Source organism: Pongo abelii, chromosome 2 (assembly GCF_028885655.2).
Source record: "Pongo abelii isolate AG06213 chromosome 2, NHGRI_mPonAbe1-v2.0_pri, whole genome shotgun sequence".
NCBI lineage: Eukaryota > Metazoa > Chordata > Mammalia > Primates > Hominidae > Pongo > Pongo abelii.
The window spans coordinates 22,453,208-22,461,892 of NC_085928.1; the positions used below are offsets into that span (position 1 = coordinate 22,453,208).

At 42.6% G+C, this 8,685-nt stretch overlaps 1 protein-coding gene across 1 annotated transcript in view; it reads right to left on the bottom strand.

Annotated features, from left to right (window-relative positions):
- Positions 1-8,685, bottom strand: part of GAP43 (growth associated protein 43) — a gene marked incomplete at its 5' end in the record, with an annotated part of 97,596 nt that overhangs the window by 58,525 nt on the left and 30,386 nt on the right.

Consider the following 8,685-nt stretch of genomic DNA (forward strand, 5'->3'; position numbering starts at 1 on the left):
TCCGTGCAACATATTTTATCAGAGTAAGCTAAAATAGAATTGTGGTTTCATTACAATATGCCCTTCCCCTTCCCCCCCACCCCCACCAAAAACAAACTTTAGACATTCCCATTGCTTACCAAGCTAAGAAAATATGCATTGCTTTGGCATTTGAGAAATTCATGAAATGGTCCCTATCTTCTCACTTCTCTTGTGAGCACGCCCTGTGGTTTGCAATTTGACAGCTCCCAGGTAAAAAAAAAAAAAGCCCTAGTTTCTCCCCAAGCCAAACTTGCAAGTCATATCGCCGGGCGCGGTGGCTCACGCCTGTAATCCCAGGACTTTGGGAGGCCGAGGCAGGTGGATCACGAGGTCAGGAGATCGAGACCATCCTGGCTAACACAGTGAAACCCCGTCTCTACTAAAAATACAAAAAATAGCTGGGCTTGGTGGCGGGTGCCTGTAGTCCCAGCTACTCGGGAGGCTGAGACAGGAGAACGGCGTGAACCCGGGAGGCAGAGCTTGCAGTGAACAGAGATCGCGCCACTGCACTCCAGCCTGGGCCACAGAGCGAGATTCCTCGCAAAAACAAACAAACAAACAAACAAACAAACAAAACAAAGTCATATCAAAGCCCAGTGGGCTTGACAAACCAAAGCCAAGTCAAACCACCCTTTGGGTGACACTGAAGTTTGCCTGCCTTAGAAGAACCTCTGCCCAGTTATATCTTAGAGGCTTGCTCAACTCAGATGCTGCACAAAGGCACTTACAGCTAAATCTAGGCGTCACATGCAGAAGTGCAGGATAGAAGAGAGTGGTGAAAAAAAGCACAAAAAGCTTGCTGGGTTCCAGTGGCAGGGCCAGACCAGTGAGCTAGCAGCATGCCAGCTGCACTCCCAGCTGCAAGGGAGTGCAATGAGCTGCAGCTGGGAGGACACTTGTGGAAGGAAAAAGAGGTTTTTTTTAAACAATCTGAGTTGAGTAAATTGCTTATGTGTGAAAGAAACGTTTTGTGGAACCAAGTTAAATGGTGCTAAGTCACTAGACAAAGGATCACACCCTCCAGCTCAAGACACCTGTCTCTAGGGACTATTTCTAACAATCTTAGATCTGGATGAAGACAAGGCAGTGAAAGGTATGCAAATTAGCTAAAGGAGCACAGTGACCTGGCAACAGAAACAAAAAGGGCTTCTTAAATCCCCAGGGTGGTTCCCTCAGCAAGAAGGAAAGGCAAGGAGGACAGATGCTGTCTACAGCCTAGCAGTTCCACATGTGGACCAGCAACATCTGCACCACTAAGGGCAGTTTGGGCTGGCAATGCAGACTGTCGCCCCGCCCAGGCCCACTGAACCAATATCTCCATTTTAACAAATCTTTTGCACATTCAATGATGAAATATACTGGCCCACAACACTTAGACTAAACACACTCGTTCTGAGAAATCTACAGTTCTTTTTGAATATCTCTTTAAAGTTTCAGACAGTTTCAGAGGTGCCTCCATTATAAAATTCAGAGAAATAATTAGCAGCAAGAAATAATTAGCAGCAAGGAGGCCAGGCCTGACATATCCCAACCTGACTCCAACTTTATGAAAGTCTCTTCACTTCTCTGGACCTGTTTCTTTGTCTGTACCTTAAGGGAGTTGACTAGGAGATTTAAGACAAACATTCAAAGTGTAAGTTTGAATTGTGTGCAAATGTATATATGTTCTGTTTCCCTATTTCTCTAGAAAAGAAACGTCTAAGAAGTTATCTGTGATCTTATTCTAGTATCTGGAATGGACAGTGTCTCCCCCACACTGTGGCCTGTTTTGTCACTTACCTTCTAAAATTTTACATATATATGTGAAATTACAGTTCCCTATTTCCCTAGAAAAGAAACATCCCTATTTCCCCAGAAAAGAAACATCTAAGAAGTTATCTGTGATCTTATTCTAGTATCTGGAATGGACAGTGTCTCCCCCACACTGTGGCCTGTATTGTCACTTACCTTCTAAAATTTTACATATATATGTGAAATTACATATATATAAGTAATTATAGGTTTATAATTACTGGAAACTTTGGAATATGTATATAACATGAGGATCTCCAAACTGAAAGAGCACCAAACTTCTCCGCTGGCCAGCCTCCCATGTGGCAAGACCCTTGACTCTGTACAGTTGAGGATGACTTGACCTGCATGCTTCTATGAACTGTTACATAAACCACCTCAACAGGAAAGCAGACACCATCCTTTAGGCATCTAATTTCTACCCTCTCAGAATGCAGTAACAAACCCTTCATGATTCAGCAAAAAGCTAAACATTCCCCCAAAGCCTCTGCGATGAAAAAGTGAAAGATTCTAAAGAAATGCCTTCCTTCACAAGTTTTAAAGCCAAGTTTTTAGCTGTGTTGAAAATCTGAATGGAACTCACTGTCCTAGTTGTGGGGGAGGGGGCTGCTAAAAATAAATAAATAAGATATGCGAATCACTGTTATCTTCTACCACAGTTGGCTTCAACCTATTTAAAAAAAAAAAGAGGTCAGAAAACAGAGAGGGAAGGTTCTAACCCTCATGAGCTTCCTACACTCATCAATGGCAGATGCAGTATTGTCTCTCTACAGCTCGTCTATCCTCGTTGGTCTCTTCAGTCATCAGCTTTTAGGGATGGGGACCCATTCTGACCCTAAGAAGCTTCCTGCCTGACACCTTGCCCCTCTTCCCTTTTCTATCTCTCTAATATTTTATTTTAATTTTTGGCTCCCCTTTCATGTGGACCTGAAGCCACTTACAGCCTGTGACAAAGCCCATCACATCGTAGTGTTCAATGTTCATTCACATTATTGAATGAATGAACAAATGCATGCTGGTGCCATGTGTTTCCAAGCGAAGAGGAAATCTCACACCAAGTCTAAATTTGGTCACGTCTACAATCATCTCACTTCTTTCCACCTGCTTCATTTACCCTCCCCCCTCCACCCCCGAAAAAGAAACTTGTGTGCAATTGTCTATAGAACCTGCATTTCATAGTGAGAAATGGAAACTTCAAATGAAAAAGCCTAGAAAACTTTTTAAAAATAGTAATAATCATGAAGGGCCATTGTTTACCAAATGGAGTCTCTGGCCTTAACTCCTTAGCTGTTTTTTCTTTCCTATGCTGTCTTCTAAAGACAGAGCTTTGCTGTTTAGTTTCCAAAGGTCCGCTTTTGCTGACAAAGAAACCTTCCTGCCTGCCGCTCTTCCACTCTCCTGGCCCCGTTAGAGAAAGAGGCGCAAACAGCCCGAGGAATGCTAAAGTGCTTTTTGCCGCCTCCAAGCAAGGAAAAACTGGGCGGGACGAGAAGGTTACTTCCAATTGACCCAGCTTTCTCTCTTCCCCACCCGCTGCTTAACCTTGGCTGACCCAGGGCTGCTCAGTCCCCGGAAGCAGGCTGCGGTTGCTGCTGCGGGTGGGAGCTGAAGGCGAGCGGGCCAGGAAGGGCGAAGGCGAGAGCCCGGCGCATCGCCCCTGGGTGCCCTCCTCCCGCGGAGAGACCTGGGGCCCTGGGCTGACGCTTTTGTTCTCCAAGCCCCTGAAAGAAGCAATTATCTCCCAAACAAGAGATTGTGGAGATTCGTTAAAATGAAAGCGAACTCCCGGGTGTTCGGGGAGCAAGAGGCCTCCCCGGAGGTCTGCGGAGTTGGAGGAGGGGCCCCGCGGACCGCGAGCGCCGTGTCGCTGCCTCTGGGGGGCTCTCCGTGCAGCGGGCGGAGGCCGCGCCACGCCCTGCGGTCCCCAGGGTCTCAGCGGCCGAGGCCACGCCCGCAGCACGGCCGCGAGCCCGCGCGGTGGGGGCGCCGAGAGCCGGTGACTGACGGCAGCCAGGGAGAAACAAAGAGATGAGATCACACTGCAGAGCCGCCGAGGGAACGCCTAAAGAAGGCAGAAAATGAGACGCGAAGAGGGCCTCATGGAGTCAGAACGCAGAAGGTGGGGTAGGAAGGCCAAGGCAGAGAAACGAAACCCTGAGTTGGAGAAGGGAAACCAGGCAGTTTGTAAGCCCAAGAGTAAGAAGCAAAGTGGGGAGAAGGAAGACAAGCCAGAACCAGCCCTACTTAGAAAAAAAAAACAAGGAAGTTTGCTTCAACCCTCTCTCCTCTCCTCTGCTGCCCGTCACGTTGTTCTCTAAACTCCCATGATTTGTGTCAGTTCTTTGCATGGTATTTTGTTTTGTTTGAGTCTGGGGTCTAAGGATGGGCTCCAGAGTATCCCTGAAGTAGTATGCAGTATATTTGGTTTATATGATTATTTCAGTGTTGAATGTTCATAGCTTTTTTATATGTCGAAGGTATGTAATACCCCAAAGAAGGTTAACTGTTACTAGGCCGCACCATTGTGGAAAAGAAAAAACAAATAGAAAACACCTAACATGGAAATGTTACCAGGGATGAGAAATTTAGTAATATCTTGTCTCTTTGGTTAATCAGATTAATACCAGTCATCTAATCAAAATAAACATTTTTGGCTGGGTACGGCGGCTCACATCTGTAATCCCAGAACTTTGGGAGGCGGAGGTGGGGAGGATTGCTTGAGCTCAGGAGTTCGAGACTAGCCTGGACAACATAAGGCAATTGTGTCTACAAAATATATTATTTCATATATTATTAATATATGTTTTATAAATATATATATGTATATATATAAAAGCCAGGTGTGGTGGCGCACACCTGTGGTCCCACCTACTCAGGAGGCTGAGGTTGGAGGATCCCTTGAACCCAGGAGGTCAAGGCTGCAGTGAGCCATGCTGATGCCACTGCACTCCAGCCTGGGCGACAGAGTGGAGACCCTGTCTCAAAAAACAAACAAGCAAAGATAAACATTTTGAAGGCAAGAGGCCAAAGGCAATTAAGTTTTTATTTAAGGGAAGACTGAAGATTGTATTATGGAAGACCAAGGGGTAGGGAAGAGAAGCCTGCCAGGCGCTGCCCTGAGGTATGGGCTGGATGGTAGAGAAAAAGAACTCCTGGGCCTTTCTTTTGGTTTTGCCTGGGGCTCCTTGAGGCAAGTCACCGAAGGAGCAAGGCCAAATCTCATTACATAAGATTATTAACTAGAAAAGACTAATTTGTTCTAGGGCCGTACTTGTACCTGATAGCTTCTCACCCAACTGTAAGTTGATTGAGGGCAGTGACCTTATCTGGTTTGTCATTTTAACAGCAGCTCCTAGCATAGTCCGTGGGACTTAGTAGGTACTGAAAAAATATTTGCGAAAGTAATTAATCAATTAACAAGTGAAAGATAGTCTTCTCCCCATCTCCCTATAAACTGATCAATACCCAAGAGGCCCTGGATCAGTTTCACCGTCTGGTGGTAACTATGGGTAGTTGACAAAATCTCACCCAGTGTTCCTTTCTTCGGCCTGGGGGTGAAACACACCCAAGCAGTCTTTCTCCTTAGACCTAAGCAACTCACCTCTCCTACACTTCCACTTTAGCTCATCACTTGCTCACATAAGCCACTCATTTCCTCTTTTATTCTCTTTTTATCTGTTTTCTCTTTGCCCTTTCCCCACATGATATTTCTTCCAACCTTTGAACATCATAAGAAATCATTTTATCCATCCCTCTTTTCATTTATCTTGAGACTGTCATTATGACACAAAAGTAACTAATACAAAAGAGTTTTGCTATAATTTTCATTCTCAGTACTGTTGAGGGTGGGCTACCATAATACTTGTAGACTAGAAAAGGGAAATTATATCTATACACAAATATGTGTGTATATAGTTTTTTATATGTTTGCATTTTTAATGAAATTATATATGAGGAAATGGTTCTGTTACACTCCGAAGCCCAGTAACATTATTTTCTTCTATGTTTCCATTGCAAACATATAGAATTTCAGTTACATTTTGGATCAATCTGAGTTTTACAGACAGGTCTGGAAACTTTAGGTTATTTCTTGGGGAAAGCGTTTTATGTTTCAAGTTTAACAATTTCTTTTTGAAATACAATCCATTTTTTACTAGGAAATTGCTTGCTTTTCTAAGAAACTTCTCTAAGGGGCTGTTCCACTGATACTCACACTTTTTCTTTCTGAGAACGATAGAAAGATAACATTTCTATTATTACAAAATCAAAGTTTAGGTAGATTACATAATTTTCTCCCAACCAAATTTCAGATTAGCAGAAAAAGTCCTCTTTTACCTAGATCAGAGGTTCCCCACCCTCAGTATATGTATTTACACCAAAGAGGCTTGTTTAAATCCGATTCATAGGTTCAACTTTCAGAGATGCTGATTGAGGGAGCCTAGTATAAAGAGCCCACAAACTGCATTTTAGTAAATGTGCTAGTGGGCTGCATCTATGGTCCTTAGACCTGAACCACAGTCCTGTTTGGAAACAGCTTCCTTGATTTTATATTAAACAATTCAGAATTTTCTATTTCTAACCCATTACCTCTTTACTTTCAAGTCAAGTGGATACCCAGCAGCCACTATCCCACACAAATGACCAAGAATCACTATTCTAAATTCCAGCATGCATAGACCCGCTGAACATAAGACACAAGGCCTAGAAGAGACCATCACACCATGTCATTTCATAGCCATTGAAACTGAGACCAAGAGAGTGAGTCAGTAGAGCCCCAGATAGAGCTGGGGCTACCCTCATCACCTCCTGTGTTTTTGTTTATGTCCCCAGGGCACAGAGTATGAGAAGGCTGAATTTTGGACAAAGTAGATAACTGAATTAGATCATTAGTGTCAAAGGCATGCTTGGCCTAAGGCATGTGGCAGGCCTCAATTTATAATCCTTCCATCCCAGGCCTGAAAAATCCAGATTAACAGACTAGACTGTTCCTGTTGTATTTCAGTCATTCTAACATGCTTTGATCCTCCTGGGTAGTTCGTGTGGAATTATACAAGCATAGCTTGAAAAAAATAGTTTATACTTTTCTGTCCCAGAAGCAAAATGCCCCAGGTTTGTATAATGTCATTGAATATTATAGTATTCAATGTAAATGCAAATTAACTTTCAGTGTTTTATCACATTTACTAAGTTATGAAATATTGGTCTTATGCAAAGTTTTGGTACATGTGAAGGTACTGATAGCCCCAGTTCAGGAGAAATCTCATCCTTCAGGCAGACACTAGATCCCTGTATATAATATTCTGCACATACTATTTGACATGATTTAAGAGAATTTTGCAGAGAGAAGATAGTGAAGCTTATAGTGATATGCATATTTGTAATAACAGACCTGTTCAATAACTATTCTAATACAATAAGCTGACCTTAGTGTTGTGTTTTAATTTTTAGGGATAATACTGATTACCATATAGTCACATAAATATATATCCTGGGGAAAAGCAAGTATCTACAACAAAATAAATTCATTAGTAGAAAGGATTTCATCTAATTCTTGTGTCCAAGGTAACGTTGGCTTTTTACATAAGGAACCATTGACTCTAGTTTCAGGAACCTGATCCCTGCCAGACCCTTCAGCAATGAGTTTAGAAATATTCTGGTGTTCACAGATTGAAAATTTGATCACCTTGACGCAACCTGGCCTCACTAAAGTTTAGTCTATACCTAAGTTACACAGATCTCAGAGGTGTGTGGGGCATGAGAAGTTTCCTAATCCTACCTTCTACTCAATACATATTTCTTGCCTGGAAAACTTTATAATCAAAGATTTGTTACTACTTTCTTTAGATGTGGAGATTTGCCCAGTATTACTAGAAATTTTTAAATGTACCAAACCATCTGAATCATTTCCTAGGTGTCTCTGGACTTCCCTGCTAGATGCCCCCCCGTGAATTTCCATATTCTTTAAATGTCACCTCACTCAGTAACAGACACTAATAAGACCTCTGCACAGAATGTTACAGCTGCACTGTACTGTGTACATTTCTGGAAAATGGACTTGGTATTATTTTCCCCCAAGAAACCACCAATTTACACATCTGTTCTTTGCAGCAGTGGATATAATTATCATGATGCTGTTTATAGGAACATGACCCTCTGAAGGGGCACTGGCTAAATATCTGTAAACAGGGATAAACATACTGTGTTTCTTTCTCCAGCAATTTGAGGGGAAAAAAAGCCATCTTTTGTCCAGCCAACGTTTGGCAGGATTCGCCTTTCTGAAAGTGTGACTGTGTGTGATTCGTTATGCCCCAGGAAGGCAGATTTACTGAAGCACTCTTTTGACTCAGGAACATAGTGTTCAATTAAAACAGAGCTTTAAAAAAAAGACTGCTAAGAGAGGTGAGCTGAAGTAGCATTGGGTCTGCTCATCTTTTCCTCAGATCTTCTTGGGATGAGCTGGGGTCTTCACTAAGGACCATTTGTATTTTCTAAGTATCTTTCTCCAGAGAAGAACTTTTCAGATAAACTCTCCTCCTTTGCTGTTTCATCTACTGGATAAGTGGACAAGTATGTGACTTGCTTAAGTTTATATTGAAATTGAGTAGAATAGTCAATATTTGAATCACTTGGTACTTCATTCTGAGCACCAGGCAATTCTGTTTTATATATATTGTGGCCAACTGATAAATTAAAGTGAAAACAATTGAAATATGGATGTATTTTTTACACCACAGCAGAAAACTTCAAATCTGTGAGAGCCAATTGAGTTGAATTTTTCAGCCTTAAAAAAGGCGGAATCATGCAATCAGAGAAGGAACGAGTAAATGCCTATAGACAGTGGATTTGGTGTTGGGGGAGTGGAAAGGGGAGATG